The sequence below is a fragment of the Trachymyrmex cornetzi genome, unplaced genomic scaffold, assembly GCF_001594075.2.
Source record: "Trachymyrmex cornetzi isolate Tcor2-1 unplaced genomic scaffold, Tcor1.1 scaffold416, whole genome shotgun sequence".
NCBI classification, from domain to species: domain Eukaryota; kingdom Metazoa; phylum Arthropoda; class Insecta; order Hymenoptera; family Formicidae; genus Trachymyrmex; species Trachymyrmex cornetzi.
The window spans coordinates 550,395-571,687 of record NW_017298918.1 but is presented as its reverse complement, the minus strand read 5'-3'; the positions used below and the strand labels follow the sequence as shown (position 1 = coordinate 571,687).

The following is a 21,293-nucleotide window of genomic DNA, read 5'->3' as shown; positions in this document are numbered from 1 at the left end:
GGCAAGAGAGCTCTCTCTTGTCTAGGTCACGGGGTACCAGGGTCCTTCTTATTCGATGGCTCGTCCGATCCTGGTGAAATCTGTTGCTAACCGGGCGGGCGGCGACGCTTCACAAAGGCCACGAGGAAGCGCGTCGAGACGCCCGCAACACGCAACCGTCGTGGCTTGCGCACACACATACATACGTGCGCAAGCGCAAGCGCGTACCACACACACACACACACACACACACACACACACACACACACACACACGCACACACCGCGCACGCACACGCACACACACCGCACACGCGTGCATACACCGCACACGCGCACGCACCGCACACGCACACACACCGCACACACACCGCACACGCGTGCATACACCGCACACGCGCACGCACACACACAGAGCACACGCACACACTCGTATGTACATGGTGCGTCGCAAGTGCACGGCAGGTACGCGTATAATCGCAAGATTGCAGCCGAGCACTTGCGAGAACTCTTTTAATAGACGACAGACTAGGCTTATAGACGCGCGCTAGACGTCGTCCACGGTCAATGCTTGGCACATGCCATACATAAGGCACATTGAATGAAATATTTTCAGATACGAGCGTATGTCCGCGAGGTACGTGAATATTGTCTGCGTGTCAAGGCGGATCCGACCACACGCTAGCAAGGACGAACGATCACGAACGAACATTAGCGAACGTTTAAAGCCGTAATCATGCTAGTGTGATTATGCGATTACGATTGGTGATTGACGATTGCTTTTCAACTAATTAGAGCAAAACAATCGGTGCTTAGTTCTAACTTTATGATTAGTTGAAAAATAATCGCCAATTGCTAATTACAATCACGCAATCGTTAATGTGATTACGGTTTAATTAGTTTAATGTATACAACGAATGTTTTTCCTTTGACCGAGAAGTTATAGACAAGATACCGTATATATTCGTTGATATGAATTTGTTGATATGAATACTCGATTGTATTTGCAACGTCGTTGATACTCATTGAATTAAGTTAGTTCATTCTCTCGTTCTTTGCTTCATCTGGATTCGTATCATCTTTAGGATGAAAATTTAATTTGTTGAAAACAAAGTCTTGATATCGATAAATTCGAACTTTATATTTTATGTGTGGACGGTAAACTTTTGTGTAATAAAATAATTTGCATGGTTTTTTGTTCAATTTCGATTATCTGTATTCTATAATTATAATACTTTTATGAGTTATGAGATGAACCGACGAAATAAAGTGAAATAATTTTTTTTTTTTAATTTTATTTGTAATCGTAATATACATACATACATATATATTTTTTTTTTCCATAAAGGGGACCAATCGATGAGATAAAATTGTCGAGATTGAAATACGAAACTGCAGTAATCGCCTTTACATTTTTTACTAAAGTATCTTTTTTTATTACACAGACGATTTTACGTTATAAACTAACTAACAAAAATTATTTGCGATAACGGAATTGTATTCGTGACGTTGTTTAACCAGAAGATTCTCGTATTACAAAGTTAGATATTGGCAAAAAATCTTGGAATGCGATGCCAAACGCGGATTTGTGCCAAACTTTTAATGTTCGTGTATTGGAAGACCTGTCGGTATTTTCAGTGTAAATACATTACTATAGATTAAATTTGCATAACAATATTCTTATCAATGGATGATTCGCGCAATGAGGGAAGTGGAAATTCCACAAAAAGTAGTCATAACTCGTTAACTGCTATACCTATCTTCTTATGACTCATTTTTTATTATTATTCGTGAAAAACTACGATTGAACGTCAGCTGTACTGGTGTACGTTTAAATGATATGTCAATAATTGAGAACGTCTATACGTCAGCAAATAGTGCACTGGAACGAAAGCATAAAACGAGATTAAACGACACAATAAACGGTATTTTTAAGTATGACATTTCATTCGAAATAATAAATCAAGCGTGGTGAAACTTATATTTCACGATAATGTAAAATTAACTACTCAAACATTTTAAGCCAAACGACGTGGCGATTTAAACAAATTTCAACATAACTTTGAACAAAAAAACATAATTATACAAAGCATATCGCTACATCGTTTGTCTAAAAATATTTGAATAGTTAACTCTATATTATCGGGAAACATAAGCTTTACCACGCTTGATCTATTATTTCGAATGAAATGTCATACTTAAAAATACCGTTTGCTGTGTCGTTTAATCTTGTCCTGTGCTTTCGTTCCAGTGCACTTTTATCTAGAATAGTTCGTGTATATAATTTTTTGAGATCGATAAAACGACGATGACTTTTTTTTATTCCGCAATTATAAACCGACGATACGTCCTTAATCAATTTTGTGATCGTGTAAAAAGATAAAAAAAACAGTATATAATTATGACAGTGACAGTATATAATTATGAGTATGATATCACATTCCTGGACTTTTTGATCCGTTTTATCTAATTAAAATAAATATCTAAGTACTGAATTATAATTATTAAATAACCGAGGTGATTATTTATCATTTATAATGATATTTGATCGAAATATAAAGGTATATTTAAAGCAAATATTATTGCCAAAGAGACTTAAATTATAGAGAAAGAATGATTTTGCTAAGATATTTAAAAATTTAACTGGATACAGTTAGATCTGAAAATAATTTTTCTTGAACTATCAAAATAATTATGTAGGAACCTCAATCATAATAAATAATACTACAAAAAGTTTTGACATTCTAGCAACCAGTTTGAATGCCCTAATAATTATTTTGATCCAACAAAATTATCTTCAAATCTGTGTCTACCTAATTTTTAAATATTTCAGCAAAATCATTTTTTCTACGAAACTATACTTGCTACACTTTTGCTCCATGTTCATTTTTACGTGATATAATTAAGAAAAATATTCTGTGATTATAAAATGTATAATACAGTCGTTTTTTAAATCCCGATTTTTTCTGAAATTAACGATATAATTTCGAATACAGATTAATGAAAGCATCGATTGATGAAAAAGTTTAAATGGTTTCTGATAAACGATAATTTAGAAATGAAGAACATAATTGATAAAAGCATTTAAATGGTTTATTTCATTCAGTTTATATACAGAATTTGTTGTTCGTCAGCGTTCAGCAAAGATTGCATGCGAAACAAAATAGAATGTATATTATTTGTCAATCTTTATTATTATATATAGGTATTCGCGCGCGCGAAAATTTGCTAATTGTATATTCTATTATTCAGACGTAGAATCAGACGTTTGTACATAGGTTCTTCACATAGTATAAATATTTTCTTATTTTCGAAGTAGGAATATTTCGTGCATTATTTATTAAAGATAAATATATGAGCTTTTTTATTTCAAAGCTCGCTCATTCATTTTGTTTGTGTTATATGTATAGAGATGAGGAAAAAAACAGTTTTATTTCGGAATAGAAATCGAGTAACAAAACTGATTTTTTTATAGTAAAAAGTTATTTTTTTTATCAAAATCTTGAAAAAAAGTCTCGAATTACTTTTTTTATATTTATCGTTAAAACGTTTAATATTTATATTATTTTGATATTATTTAATAAATTTTGTCTTTATAACTTTAAAATATCGAGGCGGAAACGTTTTTGAATTATTGCGGTGCTTAATAAGTTGATTACGCTTTTTCGAAACTGGATCTAATATATCCATAGTCACCACTTAGTTATTGTACTACACTTTGATCGTTTACAGTAATTTTTACACAAAAAATCTTTTGAATAAGTACAAAATCTGAATTCTAGAACAATAATATGGTGTTAAAGATACAAAGATTTTCTTGATCATAAAAAATTCGAGTAAAAAAACTGTAAGGACTGGAAAGAAACTGGTTTTTATTGTTTTTGTTTTCAAAGTTTTTAGATTTTTTCTGTAATTTTTATCTCTATTGCCAGAAGTAAGCGAGAAGTGTGTGAAAATAGTTTTTCCTCGGTGTTGTATGTACATCTAACGTCATAGTACGCTTCGATCACTCGTTTCAATTGAGGTGTGTCGCCCTATGTATCTTTTCTCCCACCTCAATAGGTGATTAAACAAATGACATGTTGTGTTGGTTATTCTCTCGAAAAAGTCTTTTTATTATGGTATGAATCCATGATTAAGTATACGAGTCCATAAGTTTTTACGCGACAAAAATGGTGTCCCCTATCGTTTAATTAAAGTACTAATACTTAAGAGTTTGAAATACATTTATCGAAGAAAAAAATCAGTTTTTCGATTTAATTAGATATACAATTAGATTTCTGATATATAGAAGAAAGTATAACTTTACTACTCGTACAAAGTGTATTCTCATGATGTACTCAACTTTGGCATCTAGGAGTTGGAAATGCCTCGAAGCCATATAGCATGCTTGGAAAATGCACGGGAATTATGACGCGAACGTGTTAACTGGTGCGAGTACCAGCAGAGTAATCAAGAGTAACATGCGAAAACGGGGGAGATACGTGGATGACGCAAGTGTGTACGGTGACTTTCGATTGATTTTGCGTCGGTTATAATAATAGCGTGCAAGATGAGGTGGTAGGGTGCCGCTGCCGAGCAGTCTGAGCTTCCGTGCGACTGATTACGGGAGGGTGCGAAGACGACATATCGCAAGAAGACGATCGACTGTCGTCCACCAATTGTCCCGGGGTCTTATTCTTCAAAAGTATCGCATACGACAAACTAGAGAAATGTTATAGTATACTCTCTAAATTTCTTGGAGTGAAATCTCACTTTTTTGGAGTGAAAAGTCACTTTAAATATTCACGAAAATACCGCCAATCGAAGTGTGGAGCGAAATTTCATTTTTCAAAAGAGTGAAATTGTTCACTCTTCATTTGGATTTATTCTTCAATTCTAAAAAGAGTGATTTTTCTCGGAGAGAGGATGTTTTGTAACTTAATCATTAAGTCGCAGGTATTTTTTGACTAATGCGTAATTTCTTCACCAGCTTCACCTCTAGATAACTTTATCCAAGAGATATCTCCCAGAATAATGTAATGGAGATATCTCCTGGATAAGGTTATCCACAACTTATCTGGAAGTGAAGAAATTGGGCATAAGTCTTAAAATCTCTAAGTACTTTGTCTGTACAGAAGTACAAACATATTAAAGATTAAAGAATTTTGATTTATTACATTTTGTTAACGTTTTCAGTAGAAATTAATTTCCTTCATTATCCTAAATACCTATACGAAATACGTTAACCTCTGTTCGTATCCTTTTGATTTCTATTTTATGTAGGTACAAATGTATAAACAAGCTTTCCTCTGATAGATTCATTCCTGAGTCAAACACTTGACGTTGTTCATACACTCAGAACAACTAAACATATTTAATAATTGGCAATTGTAAACGGCACTTGTTCGAGAACAAGAACGAGAAGGCGTTAGGCGTGATTTGGCGAGATTTCTGCACTTTAAGTTGGAGTGAAGTTTAGAGCATTAACAATTTCACTTTAAAAATAAGAGTGAAACATTTCACTTTTTGTCTTAGTGTGAAAGAATTTACTTTATTAAAGTGAATACTTCCTCCACGTAGAGTGAACTGGTCAGTGACTCCAGGATTAGAGTGAAAATTTCACTCCAAAAAATTTAGAGAGTATATATAACGCATACTATATTACTATATATTTCCTTAGTTTTTCGTATGCGATACTTTTCGAGAATAGGAGCTCCGCTCGTCGACCAGGGGCCCTATTCTTGAATAGTATTGCATGCGAAAAATTAGGGAAATGCTATAGTATACGTAACATATACTGCAGTATTTCCTTAATACGTTTCTTTTCAAGAATAGAGGCCAGTACCACGTACCTTCTCGAGTGGTACTTCTATCTCAACACTCCCTGTCTCTCTCTTTCACCGAACGCACGCAGATGACGATATGAAACTGCAATCGAGATGCTTTTGTTAATTACACTGTTATATAGATATCAACTTGCAACCCAGTTCCTTTCCCTGAATTAAATAACAGTTTGTCATTTTTAATAATTATCAAACTGTTTAAAGTTAACTTCCATGTGTGTCAAAATGATTACGTTCAGCGGACTCAACAGTTGAGTTAGCGCTCGTTGCTATTGATGTATTCTTCTAGATCTAAAATGCTGATTGGATGATCTGAAAGAATACACAAGTAACAGCGAGCGCTCACTCAATTGTTAAGTCCGCTGAACGCAGCTATTGGCTGCGTTCAGCAGAAAAAGCAGCTTTGCAACTGCTGTAAAATTTTCGTTGCTATTGATGTATTCTTCTAGATCTAAAATGCTGATTGGATGATCTGAAAGAATACACAAGTAACAGCGAGCGCTCACTCAATTGTTAAGTCCGCTGAACGCAACCATTGTAAATCAATTCATTTTTCTGTAATTTTAAAGTAAACGTCCACATATTAACGTATACACTTATTATTAGTAAATAATAAACTAAATTTGAGTAAAGTTAAGAGAGAGAGAGAGAGAGGGGGGGGGGAAACAAAGATGCCGAGCGTTAAAAGTGTATAAGTAACGCGACAGATCAAATGTAGATTATTTCAGTTACGTTTTGCGGAAAACAAATGAGAAGTCGTATCGTTTCTGGAAAAGCTCGAAACGTAAGACAATGAAAAAAAAATAGCATTAAAGACCCTGATATCATCTTTCTTGCGATATCAAGATAAATGTGAACGTAATCACACTCTCGCGCGGAACGACTGTTAAGATAAGTTAACGGAATCCGCGTGAGGTCTGCCATAAATATCACTCGAAAAGACAGCAACCGTAAACACCGGCTGTTGTCAGTTACCTCTTTCTCTCTGTTTTCTTTGATCTCGTTTTTTCCGCGTTTGTCATCGCAACACGTGAGTACGTTGGTTTAAAGTGGCAGCCGGAATGTCTGTTGCCGTTAACGGCACATTTGCGTTTGCAACATCTTATTCTTTTTCTTTTCTTCTGCTTTTAGAAAGAATGAATCTTAATAGACTTGAAAATTATTTGAACAAATGCGATTTGTTGAGTTCGATTCAGATAAGATTTTAAACTTGAAAAGCTTACAATTTTTAAATAAAATAAGCTTATATTTGTTCAAGGTTCATTTAATTATAATTTTATTCTAATTTAAAACTGGATTTATTGTGAATTCATTTTATTCGATCTTATAAGCGAGAGAGAGACATACTATAAGTATGAAATCATATTTATTCCAGACTATGTTATTTTTTCATAATTCCTGAAATTATGAAATTATTCATTATGATTGCGTTACATGTTTGTAGTGACTTTTGCTCTAAAGATTCTATTGAGTCGAAGTAATATTTTTTGCGATCAATTTCTCGATAATAATGGGAGTTTTGCAAGACATTTATTAGCATAGTAAATCATAAATTATTAATACAATCGACTTAATAACATGAGACATGGCTTTATTAGATATCATAGCAAAAGATTGACAATTTCGAGGAGGCAAAGGGAAAGAGAAGAATAAACCAGTATTTGCTCCGAAATGCAACACACAGTTGTCTTTACAAATATTAACTTGTAAACATTAATATTACACTGAATAAAAATGTTGAATTTATTTATTCTATTCTATAATTTTAATTTTTTTTTTACTTTTCTCGCCGCTCTTTTTTAAATGTTTATCTTTGTCTCTCGAAAAAAAAAATCAATACTACCGTCGGCGATTGTACACTACATTGCCACGCGTCGTTCGATTCTGCTTCCTCTCTCTTTCTCTCTTTCTCTCTCTCTCTCTCTCTCTCTCTCCCCCTCTTTTTCTCATTTGCTTTGTCTCTTGCTATTTGTTTTGCAACTTTTCATTCATCCGTTGCTGTTGCAACGACAACGACGAACAAGCGTTCGACTGTTACGCGCTTCGAGTTTCTTAACGATTCGCCGCGTCGATATGCGACGGTGACTCTGGGATCCTTTTGCGACCTGCGGCCACGACTGGTTATCCGTGCGACTTAAATAGAGATCGATACATGCGCGCCCGCGGTGTGCAACGAGCAATGAAAGAAAAAAAAAAGGGAAGAGAGGGCCGAAGGGGAAAAGAGAACCGACACGTCACGGACACTCGTAATCGTCCTACGCACGTAATATACGGAATAAGCGAGGCGCGCGCAACGTAATATAATTTGCTATTGGCCGTTCGCGCGTCCGCTTCGTAATCTTCGGTAAGCTGATCATGACTCCGCAAATCGTCTCAAATTCATATTGATAGATCCCGCGGGAGGTACGATGATCGCGCGAATAACTCGGAATGGTAATCGATTTCCGACGTATGCGTCGTTTTCAAAAAACTCGAATTTTCAAATTTCTAAATTAATGTAGGATTCTAGCCATAAACGTAGTCGCGTAAAAATAGACATTTGTTTACTCTATAAAATTATATCACGTATAGTATATCATAATATAATACAATATAAAATTATATCACAAGTAAACACTAGGGTAACTGTCCCAATTACTGTGCCTGTCCCTATTAGTGTGTGCTTTTGTATTTCAATAAGTCGTAAAGAAAACTAGCACGAATAAATAAGAAAAAATATTTTTTCTTGTTAAGTTAAATTATTAATGCATTTTTGATACCGAAGATAATATTTTATTTTTTGATTATTAAAGTATTTTAAATATTTTTCAGAAGATGTGAGGAATTTATGTGAATCTAGTAATACGTACCGCAAGATTTTGAGCTTGTCCTTATTAATGTGCGCTGTATTGGAGCTGAGAACGTTGTGTTATGAGTGTACATTGAAATAAATATAATTGAAATAATGATTTATGTAATATTAACCTAAACAATTAGCTTAAATTTATTACCTGTTTTAGTAATTATATGTTAAAATGAGTCAAATGTGAATAGGCACACAAATTGGGGGCACATTAATAGGACCATCGCCGCTTGGAGGACTCATTAATAGGGACAAAAACATGTTTTTTATTTTTGTCGAAAACATAAAATATTAACATTTTTTATATTGAAGAAATATTATAATAAAAAAAATAAATAGTTGAAAAACCGGTATTGATTGCAAGCAAATAAAATTAAAGCTACAATATTTAATAATTAATTCAGTAATAAACAAGTTGGCTAAAAAGCACATTAATAGGGACAGTTATCCTATGTCTAAAGATAGTAAATGAGAATGTTAATTCAATTCCAATTCCGGTAAGTAGGACTCTGTGATTACAGTAATAGGACAAATGCTCAGGGAATCCTATATAAAAGAAAGATTGTGTGTAAATATCATTTAAAGAATTAATAACGTTATAGAGACGTGTAATATTATTATTGTTATTATTAGAGAACTGATTTTTCGTTACTTGCCAATCGTGTAAGTTCATCGAACGTGGGCCGTTCTTCGGGATCGTCTCTCCAACAGGGTGACATGACTTCGTAAATCGGGTCTGTGACATTCAATAATTGTGGTAACCGGATACCTCGCATAATCGCGTCCTCCACTTCGCTATCGAGTGCCAAATTTGAGTACGGTGTATCACCCATGCTAAACATCTTCCAGAGAAGCACGCCAACCGCCCATATCACGCCCGACTGATGCTCCGTCTGAATGTCGAAGTACTCGATGGCCGTCCATCTTGCGTACTTTAAGTCTTGCAAGGCATATTTGGCGATACCATGATCCATAAGTTTCGGGGTCCAATCGCTCGACAGTTCCACGCTTCGCGCGTAGAGGCGATTATGGATGATCTTATGGCTCGCCAGATATTGCAAGGCAATCGCTATCGAGAATGAGATAGACAATATTTGATCTATAGGGAACACATCCCCCGATTGCACGCCTAACAAACGGTCCTTCAAGATCTGAAGTGGTAGCTCCAACACGACGTATAACATGTCGAAGATCTCTACGAGATCCGCAAGATATTTCATGGAATCCGCTCGGATGCACACGTCTAATTCTCTCAGCATATGCCTCTTATCAGATCCCTTCAGTGCGCCGTCGACTATGGTGTGAATTGTTGTTGGATAGGATTTGTCATCCTTCAAAACGGTTCCAATGTGCACGCTGCCAAATGGTCCTCTGTTTATTACATGATCATCAATGGACAAGGCATTTTGCGGTATAAAAAACTTTCTTCTTCAACTTTTGATAATGATTTACCCTTTTAGGAATATCCTCCGAAATGTAGCCCATATCGTCCACCTTATATACCGGACCCTGCAACATGAGCTCCTGCTGCTCTGGCAACTTCTGCATGTGGAATCTCTCGTGTCGCCGTCGCAATACAAAATATACCAATATCGAAATGGCAAATAGTATACTCAGCAACGTGATCACTATGCAAAGCGCAAGAGCAGTTGTGTTCATTTCATTCATTTTATGACTGAGCACGATATTGGCCAAATCGGAATAGGAACGTTGTACATACGCTGCTTTCCGCGAGATTATCATCAAGCCGACTTGCGCGGAAACGAACTAATCTTGCAATGGGAGATTATGATAACCACCGATCATTCTTCCATCGTCCACGACGAACTTTTTGTATCTATGAAAGTCCAACAGTTCGAATTGCGCAGCAACGTAGCAACTTAACCCTTGTTTCGATGCGGAATCGTAGCTCAAATACTCTTCATCGATCGGGGGAGGTATAGCGTCAGCTTGCACAACAAAAACCTGATATGCGCTATCGGTCCATACTCGCTGTGACCTTCGGTAAGCATGACGGTCATGTCCTTTCCGTGTTCCAATATTTTGGGCATGGCTGGTTTGTCGGGTGGACCTATCAGAGTCCATCCCGTAGTATTCGCCGGTTCACTGGACCCCAGTATATTGCTGGCGGTGATAGATATGTGATACTTAGTGCCAGGCTGAAGACCTCTCAGAATCGTCATGTTCGATGAACCTCCTTGAATCTGACTTTCGATAGGTGATAAATTGTTGCTCGAGTATGTTTCTTCAACGACGGCGCGGATGGTATAAGATATTATTTTTCCGTTGGGTATATCTGGTGGCTGCCATGTTATTTTGAGAGTATCTTTTGTCTCCTCTGTTACCGATACTCTCCTCGGTGGACTTGGACCTACAAAAGACACACGCATAATCCTTATTCATGTAAATTGTAACGTATTCTAGTATAGTAACGTTTTCACTGTATCGAATTCACGTTAGGGATAATTCAGTATATTAGGCACGCAATACGCTGCTTAATAAAAAAATTATATCCTATACAGCATAGAAGCTTTCAATAACATTACTGCAACATTTATAATGTTACTGCAATGTTATTGGAACATTGCAATGTTGATGCAATGTTGCTGGAGTCATTTGTGATGTATGGAATAAAACAAAAGATTTGTATTGCTACAAATCATACCTTGATAACCAGTAGCATAAATGCTCATAGCTTTGTAGCTGCCGCAATAGTTAGAAGAATCAGAGGCGCAGTTGACAGTACAGCTGTCTGATGGCTGGCCAAATTTGTTAACGCAATAGCACTGTTGTCCATTCATTAGCCCTGCGAACCTATTGAACAAAAGATTACAATCTTAAAATCCATTCAATATTGTACCTTAGATCGAAAACAATATTTATTCTCTAAATTTTTTTTAGTAGAATCTTACTCTAAAGAGTAAAAATTGAATTAATCTTAAAAAAGAGTGGCTCAATTTTTAATCTTTGAGGGTGAAACTTCACTCTTCAGAGTGAGATTCACTCTAAAAGTTTTAAAGAATATATGTACCTCTCAGATCGGATACATTGTTTACTTACATGTAATATTGAGAACGACATTTTTTAACGCATTCGGCGGGCATACTGGTGTGCTCCAAAGTAGAAGTGGGTAGTTTGTTTAAGTCGGAACTCCGAAAACAGCCCTCATACTTTTGAGCGCAAAGTAAACGCCGCAAAAGAACAAGAGATTTGAAGCGATTATCATTGTGGTTTCGCGAGCGATTTTTGTTGTGTTCTATATTACTGCGGCTGCGCTCACTCCTGATGTAGCCGTTGCACGGCATAGCGTTATGAGTTATACGTTCGGAATTTGCAGTCCGAGCAGGTATGAGTCAACGTACGACGCAGGATGATCGCACCACGCGGTACAGCAGAAAAAATTACATCCGTCTCGTAGGATAAGAGTACTGATTTGCCAATAAGTCACGGCCGATTCCTCTTGAATCGCCAAATTGGCTCATCTTCTCGCGTTTCCCGGCTTATAATTCATAATGAGGAGTACTCATTGACGAGTAAACTGGAGTAAACAACACGTGGAGTCCACGTACGCTCCCGTTGTTTTGGGTGCCTCACTCGCTGCACTCGTGCAAGTCTTTAATTCAGGTTCGTCGGAGAGAACATTAAATCGGAGAGAACGAAGAGATATCGGAGTAAGCGAAGAAAATTGGCACAAGCGAAAAAATATTTATAATCTTATCTTAACTATATTTATAATGGTCGCGTTCAGCAGACTCAACTGTTGTGGAGCAGATCCGTGAGCACTCGCTGCTATTGGTGTATTCTTCTAGATCATCCAATAGCAGCAAGCGTAGATCCGCTTCACAACAGTTGAGTCTACTGAACGCGACCAATCTTATCCTAACTTTGTTACTTACATACTAATTTCAGTTATTTTTCATTAAACATGGACGAAATTAGTATGGATGTTTTTGTAACATTTATATTACTTACATTATTGTAGTAAAATTTAAATTTAGGATGCCGGACAAGAGAGAGAGAGAGAGAATGCAAATAATAAACTTATGCCTACATTGGTAACGATAAAGTCTATGAGATTCTCGTGAACACAGTGAGATATTTACAACTCCGATACGTTACTAAATAAATGCAGATAGGGTAACTGTCCCAATTACTTTGCCTGTCCCTATTTGTGTGCTTTTGTATATATTTCGATAAGTCATAAAGAAAACTAGCACGAATAAATAAGAAAAAATATTTTTTCTTATTAAGTTAAATTATTAATGCATACGATACCGAAGATAATATTTTATTTTTTGAGTATTAGAGTATTTTAAATATTTTTCAAAAAATATGTGTGTGTGTGTGAGGAATTTATGTGAATCTAGTAATACGTACCGCAAGATTTTAAGCTTGTCACTATTAATGTGCCCTGTATTGGAGCTAAGAACGTTATGTTATAAGTTATAAGTGTACATTGAAATAAATATAATTGAAATAATGATTTATGTAATATTATAACATAAACAATTAACTTAAATTTATTACCTGTTTTAGTAACTATATGTTAAAATGAGTCAAATGTGAATAGGCGCACAAATTGGCGCATTAATAGGGCTATCGCCGCTGGAAGACTTACTAATAGGGACAAAAACATGTTTTTTATTTTTGTCAAAAATATTATAAAGTATTAACATTTTTTAGATTAAAGAAATATTATAAGAAAAAGAAATAGTTGAAAAACCGATATTGATTGCAAGCAGATAAAATTAAAGCTACAATATTTAATAATTAATTCAGTAATAAACAAGGCTAAAAGGCACATTAATAAGGACAATTACCCTATGTATGATAGAAAACGTGTGTATTTTTGAAAAAAAGTGTGATTTTGTATTTACACTATTTAACATTCGTAGGCTGGTATCAGTCGGATCTTATATTTAAGACCGTCTTAAGTACAGTCTTAAGATGTCATGAACCAATCAGAGGTTATATATATATATAGTTAATTTAACTAAAATAATGAAGTTAAACAATTTAACTAAAAAAAAATTATTAAATTTGAATCAAATTCAGTTTACTAAATGCGTACGTTAATATTGATTACCTTAAAAAAATAACTACAGAAATTGATTTACATTTTGACACACGCACACACACACACACACAGAAAGTTAAAAATAATAAAATGTTATTTAACTCAAGGGATTGGGTTGCCTGCCATGTCATCCTTTGATACTTAACAGTATATATTGCTCATAATTTTATATACTTTTCTTATATAGTGTTATATTGTATATAAGCAGTAATAATCTCGTATAAACTTCTGTCCCTTGTAAGGATAAGGGTTAAAAGGCCACGTGCTATTTACAGACGATTTCCTTGCGCGTTCTCGTAATGTCGTAAAAGCGATTTGCGGTTTCTTGCATTCGCCCTTTATCCAGCTTGTCGTAGTAAAAGTGGTAAGGATGATCGCGAACAAATATAAACAATTTTCAAACTCTTGATGCATTGGCGAGGAATATGAAATGTATTTGTGATGTAAAGGACACACATTTCTTATTATGAAGAAATTGGTTTCTGTCAAATTGACTAAATTTTTGACATGTGGTTGTTTTATAATGCTGATGAAAAGTCTCAATGGGTATGACCTCAGAAAAATTTTGCTTGTACGATTAACTTTTAATTAATTACGTTTACCTTTTGTTAATTAATGACCTGGATATAATAATAAGAAGCATTAAAAATTTATTAATCTATTTTTAGACTAGGCTCATAGATTTTCTTTTGTTAAGGAGATTCGAAAGAAGGCTGGAAGGTTGCAGGAAAGATTAAAAAAAATACAAAAGAAGATTAACGATCTTATGTAGAAAAAAACACGATTTTTGTAAAATACACAATTTAGGGCTCCGTAGCCGTAAAAGTTGAGTTTTTTGAGACCATTGAGACTTTTCAGCCGCATCATAAAAGCAACTACATATATATAAAATTCATATTTGCAATTTTTTTGACAGAAGCTGGGTTTCTTGATAAAAAGTGTGCGGGATTCTTTTGACTAGCTTTGTGCTCGCAGTGCCATTCGCGTTCGTTGGGGCTTGTTCGTTCGCATTCGTTCATGCGGATTTGATCTGAATTCGCTTTAACGTGTTCAGGTGCTCGTGTGTACACCTACTCGGTATTCGGTAACTGTGTAGAACGGGCTCGTCATATCGTTCGCGCGCAGCCGAGGCATGCGTGTGCAAATTATACGCGGACCAGTTGCGAGGGGAGAATGAATGTCTAGCGGTGTGCACGTGACCCGAGACCAGCCAATAGGCCGCGGCCCATTCAACAGCATCTCACCGACCAGTGCCGTAGCGAGTAGCACGGCACTTTATTTTATCCCTGATAATCCTTTCGTTTTTAAGGGATATTCCTGTCATATTTTTCAACGCTTCTTTTTTCGGATTTTTATCTGGCGTAATCTTTTTGTCATTGCTTCGATCTCATCGATCGATTTTCAGTCCTAAGTGGATTCTCATGAGACTCACCTTGTGCCCATATAAACTGGGATGCGTTACAGAGTTGATAAATCGGTCCCGTAATAATCTCGCGGAAGAGGAGATGCACTTCTCGAGCGAGTCTGGCGCAATAGCACAATCGCAGTCCTATGTTTATCTACTACTTCAGTATTTGTTTGCGTTTCGATACCATCGGCGAGTATCGGTGCGCGATAATTCTTGGACCGACGTCGAAAATTCTGAGAATCCGTTTGACAATATACACACATTGTTGTGCGTTGGTATACACGATGCTAGCTGGTTATATATATATATATATATACACACGTATATGTATTCCACACATATCTTTCTCTTCGCCATCTCTCTTTTTCCGTTTCTTATTCCGTCTACACATGCATATGTACAGCCGCAGGGCCGCACGTGTCCTTAACCAATATCATTTGGTCAGGCAAAAAGAAAAAGACAATTGTTCTCTGTGAGAAGCATTGGAGCAGTCAAACATATTCTTTCCCAGTTTATAAATGAATTATTTAGAAGCTTTATTACATCTCTAATGAATCACGAATGAAATATTGTGAAAAAAAGGAAATTAAAGAAATTAATTTTTTTTTATCATAAATTTAATTTTATTTCTCTCTCTAATTTTGATTTTTAAAATTATTTAATCATACATATATTTGATTTTAATATCACATATCTTACATATAATAGTTGCTTTCCATTTACACACGAGTGAAACTGAGTCTGAATTGAGCTGAGTATTTTTTTATACTCAGATTAATGACGTCGCTACCTGCTTATTTTGGTAAAAAGTTGTCACATGTCAGCATAGATTCATAACCTTACTTTGAAGTGAATTTACGAGACTCATTAAAGCACACGATCTCGATTTTGTGCAGATTATAGATAAAAACTCAGTTGAATCTCACTTGTCAGAATGCAAATAAAACGTGCATTCAACTGAGTTATGACGTCACAAATGAGAATGATCTGAGAATCGAGAGATGTAAATGGAAAGCAACTAATATGTATTTCCTAATAATATATTTCTAAATAATAAAATTTTGAAATAAAAAGTTCTTTATTATTACGCTTTGCTTTTTTTCTATATACATATTCTTTGTTGTAAAATGAATTAAATGTTAAGGTGCGTACAGACGTGGGCATTTTTGTGCGCACGAATGCTCGCGTTTCGAGGTGTCGATTTTGTTTCGACGCACACTGTGAGCACGCATGAATGCGATCCATCGCTTGTCGGTTTGTACATCAAACGATTTTCGTGCGAAGCGGCGCTCAGTTTGGACGTGTTCGAGGAACGAAAACCGAACAGTCTAATGAAAGAACAATTAATAGACGAGTATGAAAAGTTACCGGTGTTATGGGATCCTAAACACCCATTCCACTTTTTCCATCGTAATAAAAAGGTCGATGCTTGGGAAGTAATTACGAAAAATATGAAAATAGATAGTATTAGCAGCAAAACAAAAAATTGGCAGTTTACTAGGATCCTTTTGTAGAGAAAAAGCAAAGAGTAGAAAAAGTATTGAAACAGGAAAAGGTATTTATTTTTTGCGCAAAATAGTATGTATTACAATGTAGCTCCTACAGCGATGTCTCTTGACGACATTTCGCTATACTTATTCCGGCGAATTGTGGCGAACGACTGGAGTTTTACGCGCACGAACAATATGGACATCGAAAAAAAGTTTCTACGCGCGAACATTCGTGCGCGCAAAAATGCTCACGTCTAGGTCTGTACGCACCTTTAGACTAACATAATTATTACAATTTTAATTCCTCCGAAATATTTATGTACCTCATTTTAATTATGTGTTTTTATCTTGCTCCATTCTTTAATACCCTATTTATATAGATAGGGTATTTCAAAATTCGCAACTTGAAATACTATACAATATAGCAAAAAGTTCTCGAAAATTCTTAAAAAATTAAATAAAAAAATTATTTGTAAAATTTTATTGTAAGCAGCAGTTTGTGAGATAATAAGATGTTTAAATATAGCTAATTATAGACTAAGTTTAGACGGTCACTTGCGAGTTTAGTGAACGTGCTAAAGTGCGTGTTCAATCTAATGCTATCGCACGCGTGACTTATGGACAGGTGGCGGTCTAAATATATTCTATAATTTGGCTATATTTAAACTCGCAATCCTTAAAAACTAATGTTTAAAATAAAAATTTGCAAATAATCTTTTTACTTAACTTTTCGAAAACTATTTTACTATAGTATCTTGGTGTCTTGCTATAGTACACTGAGAAAAAAATGCTGTTGATTCAATTAAAGTCTATATTACGGGCTGTCACTAACATAAGTGATTAGTTCATGTATATTTTTATTGATATAAAGGCATAAATTATTATTTTAATAATAAGGCCTTTATGTCAATAAAAATATACATGAATTAATCACTTATGTCAGTGACAGCCCATAATAGACTTTAATTGAACCAAGAGCATTTTTTTCTCAGTATACGATTTTCTCGTATAATATAGTATGTTGCGTTGTCGGATGAATTACGGGACACCCTGTACATGTTACTTATATACTATATATATGCATATATACATATATGTACATACGTATATTATACAGGATGTCAAAATTCGCGACTCAAGATACTACAAGATAGTTTTCGAAAAATTAAATAAAAAGGTTATTTGTAAATTTTTATTTTAAACAATATGTATATATTATATCTGAGAAAATTTAATTTCACATAATAAAAAATATATACCGAGAAAAATGACATGAAACAACAATAAGAAGTTACGCACGCATCGTTACATATCACTTTTCTCGGTATACATTTTTTGTTGTGAAATTAAATTTCCTCTTAGTACATTCGTTGCATCTGTTACGGCGCTCGTATCTGTTCTGCGTGTAATGACCGCCCCTGCTTGGCTATGCAGATAGCAAGCGTGTGTAGACATGCAAGTGTGCGTGATGCGCACGAGTCGTCTCGAGCATTTACGCACAGCGTACTAGAGGCCACTATTACGCCAGATGTGTCTACTTTGTCTATGAGTCTTAATGTCGATCTTAATGTCGCGATTCTGCAACGCTTGACAAACAACAAAAAACACAGATTTTAGAGAGAATGAGACAGATACGCTCTTGTATAAATAATGAAATGACGTAGCTACGTTTTTCGCTTCCTAAAATAATTGAAAATCAAAACTTATATTATGGGCTGAAGGAATAAACAAAGAAATAAGTATTGTACAAAACTCATGATTATTATGCGAAATGATTATTAATAATTTTCTCAATAGTATGATTTGTCAAGAAAAGAATCCTTTTGAAATATTCATGGAATAATAGAACATAAAGTTGTGTTTTTCTTTCGTACAAAAATCTCGCGCGTAAGATCAGGAAAATATTTATGCTATTTTAAAAATCAAATTTTCTACAGAATGATAAAAGATAGATAAGTACGGAAGAAAAGAGAGTGCAAAAAGTTTAAGTGAAATATACGACCAAGGAATAAAAACGTAATAGGTTAAAATACCGAAGCGAGGACAATAAGATTCAGTATTACAAAGAATTGAGGCGGAATGTCAAAGGTGCTGATCCCTGTTGTGTATATGACAACGGTAATAAGTAGAAGCGAAATTGGATTCGATTTCTTATTCTTTTGACTACTCGGAAGCAACTCGAGATTCCGAAAAAGTATTATATGACCTGGTCTACCGATGTGATTCATAGTCTGTCGCGATCCAACTAGCAGTTGCTGATGCGAGGCTATCAGCTGTGTGTAATCAGCGTGAAGAGAAGGAGAAAGAAACAAGAACAGAAAAAGAGACAAGCCAAGACGGAGTGAAAAGATATGAGATTCATAATCGTCTCGCTAAAAATACATACATAACGTAACGCAGTCTGCAAGAACTTGTCCGTTTTCTATTCGCCGTAATCTATTATAATGTAATTATTGATGTAACGATGAGTAAGTCAAACAACAGTAAATTTATGTCACGTTTTCTTGAAAATCTCGTTTCTATGTAACAACTGATTAAATTGATGTATGTGCGAATTAGACAAATAACTTTTTATTTTTGCTTTATTTCATTACGTAACGCTTTCTTAATTAATATTATTTAATGTTGCTGTTAATCTTTATTTTAATACCTATATTTGTATATGTTTTTTAGATGTATTAAATATTTTTAATTGGACGCTGTATTTTTGCGCATTTTTTGGAAGCGTAGTGTTAAATATCTTAATAATTATTTCGAATCAAAATTTTTTTAGGTCAAATTTTCTTAGAATTGAATTAGTTAAATAAGACTTTGTTACCATTTTTTGTAGTGAAACGTATTTTATTAAAACTATATTTTGTTCAATTCTTCAAAATATTCACGTCTCAATATATTTTTGTTGCGGAAATATCATTTCCGTTTCCAAGAACGAATATCGTTGCGCACACCGCTATGCCTATATTAATTGAAAGCTTTTGTATAATAGTGATTTTCATGAAGATTTGAGAAAATTAATCTAAAACTTAATATTTCAACTGTCAATTTTTAAAGGAAGTTGAACTATTTTATGTTTTTAGTTAGCATTAAATCAAAATAATTAAACTTCTTTCAAGAAATCGTGGAAATTAATCAGTATTTAATTTTGGACATTCAGAATTTTAAAGAAATAAATTTTAGAGACAATACTTTGAAAAAAATTAATAAATATATACTTATTTTAAAACTGACAATAATGAATCTACGAGTAAATCTGATTCTTTTCAGTAGTAACATTAATTTCTTAAATGAAAACAAATGCTAAATAATAAGTACTTTTTTAATAATTCCAAGTAAATATTTACTAAATATAAACATATTTTTCGATACAAAAATCATTAATTCAACTATTATTTTTTATTGAGTAAATATTTATTTAATGTCAGTAAATGTTTACTTAGTGCTATTCAAAGAAATATGTATTAAGATTTAACTTTTTTTTTTCCAATATACTAAATGTATACGTTAACGAACGTTGTGTTTACTTTGAAACCAATTATAGAAATAGATTGATTTACATTTTGACACATACGGAAGTAAATTTAACAAAATATTATTTAACTGAAGATATTAGATTACCATTGCTCCTTCGATTTGATATCTAACAGTATAGTATGGGCGGACTACGCTCCTGGGAGGCTTACAAGTTCGTGGCGGCGGACCGCTGCTGGTGGTTGGCCATGTACATGTGTATGTGTGTGTGTCGCGTAGGTGTGTGTTGCTCCGGGTTAGAAGCTCTCGGACGCGTACACGCATACACCCTACTGACTACGGTCGCGCGTGTCGACGACGAGTCACCGCTCGCGGAGTGTAAAAGACTCGGACTCGCGCTGCGTACCAGCGTACGCCTAGCGTACAAGTGCATTTGTCCATGTGAGCTCGGTCTGCTGGGGACTATAGTGGGGGACTTGGGGAGCATACGTGTGTGGAGGCCGGCGACGCGTGTGGGTATGCGTACACACGCATAAACTCACGCACGCTGTCAAGATATAGCAACTGTCAGTGGGAGCAAGCGTGTGTTTCTCTCAGCTGCGTGTACATGCACGTGTAAATAAAGTGTGAGTCCAGGGACTGTCTGAATGTCTGAATAGAAATGAACGAGCGAGCGCGTCGTTTCGTTTCGGCTCGTCCGAGTGACTCGGTGAAGCGTATGCGTACACGTCCGCCGAGATACACGAGCGTAGAGTAGAAGTGGAATCATAGGAGGAGGCAGCGGTCGGAAAAGGTGAAGGTGAAGGAGGAGGTGCAGGAAGAGGTGGGGGAGGAGAGGGAGGGAGGCACCCAGCGGGACGTCGGGAGTAGTGGTGCCGTACGCGACGTATATCAACCTCTCTCCCTTTCTCTCTCTCCCTCCCTCCCTTTCTCTCTCTCTCTCTCTCTCTCTCTCTCTCTCTCTCGCGCTGTGTGTATGTGCATGCGCGCGCGTGGTCGGCCGCCTCGGTTATACGACTCCGGCTCGTCGCAGGCGGTTCAGTTGAGCAATCGAATCGGAGAGTAACCGGTACAGACGCGCGAGTGAGGAAGATTCATCGACAGTGATAGAGGCTGCTGCACCTACGAAGGGAATGGTCGCGATAGATGTTGAAATGAAAACGCGTACGCAGCGACGGCGATGTCAATAATTCGGTGCCGCCGCG

At 35.5% G+C, this 21,293-nt stretch overlaps 1 long non-coding RNA gene and 1 pseudogene across 1 annotated transcript in view; one reads left to right on the top strand and one right to left on the bottom strand.

The window, feature by feature from the left end:
- Positions 1 to 21,293, top strand: part of LOC108764392 (uncharacterized) — a 52,686-nt gene that overhangs the window by 8,710 nt on the left and 22,683 nt on the right. The gene's annotated exons all lie outside the window — the stretch shown is intronic.
- LOC108764391 (putative tyrosine-protein kinase Wsck) lies at positions 9,123 to 11,871 on the bottom strand (annotated as a pseudogene).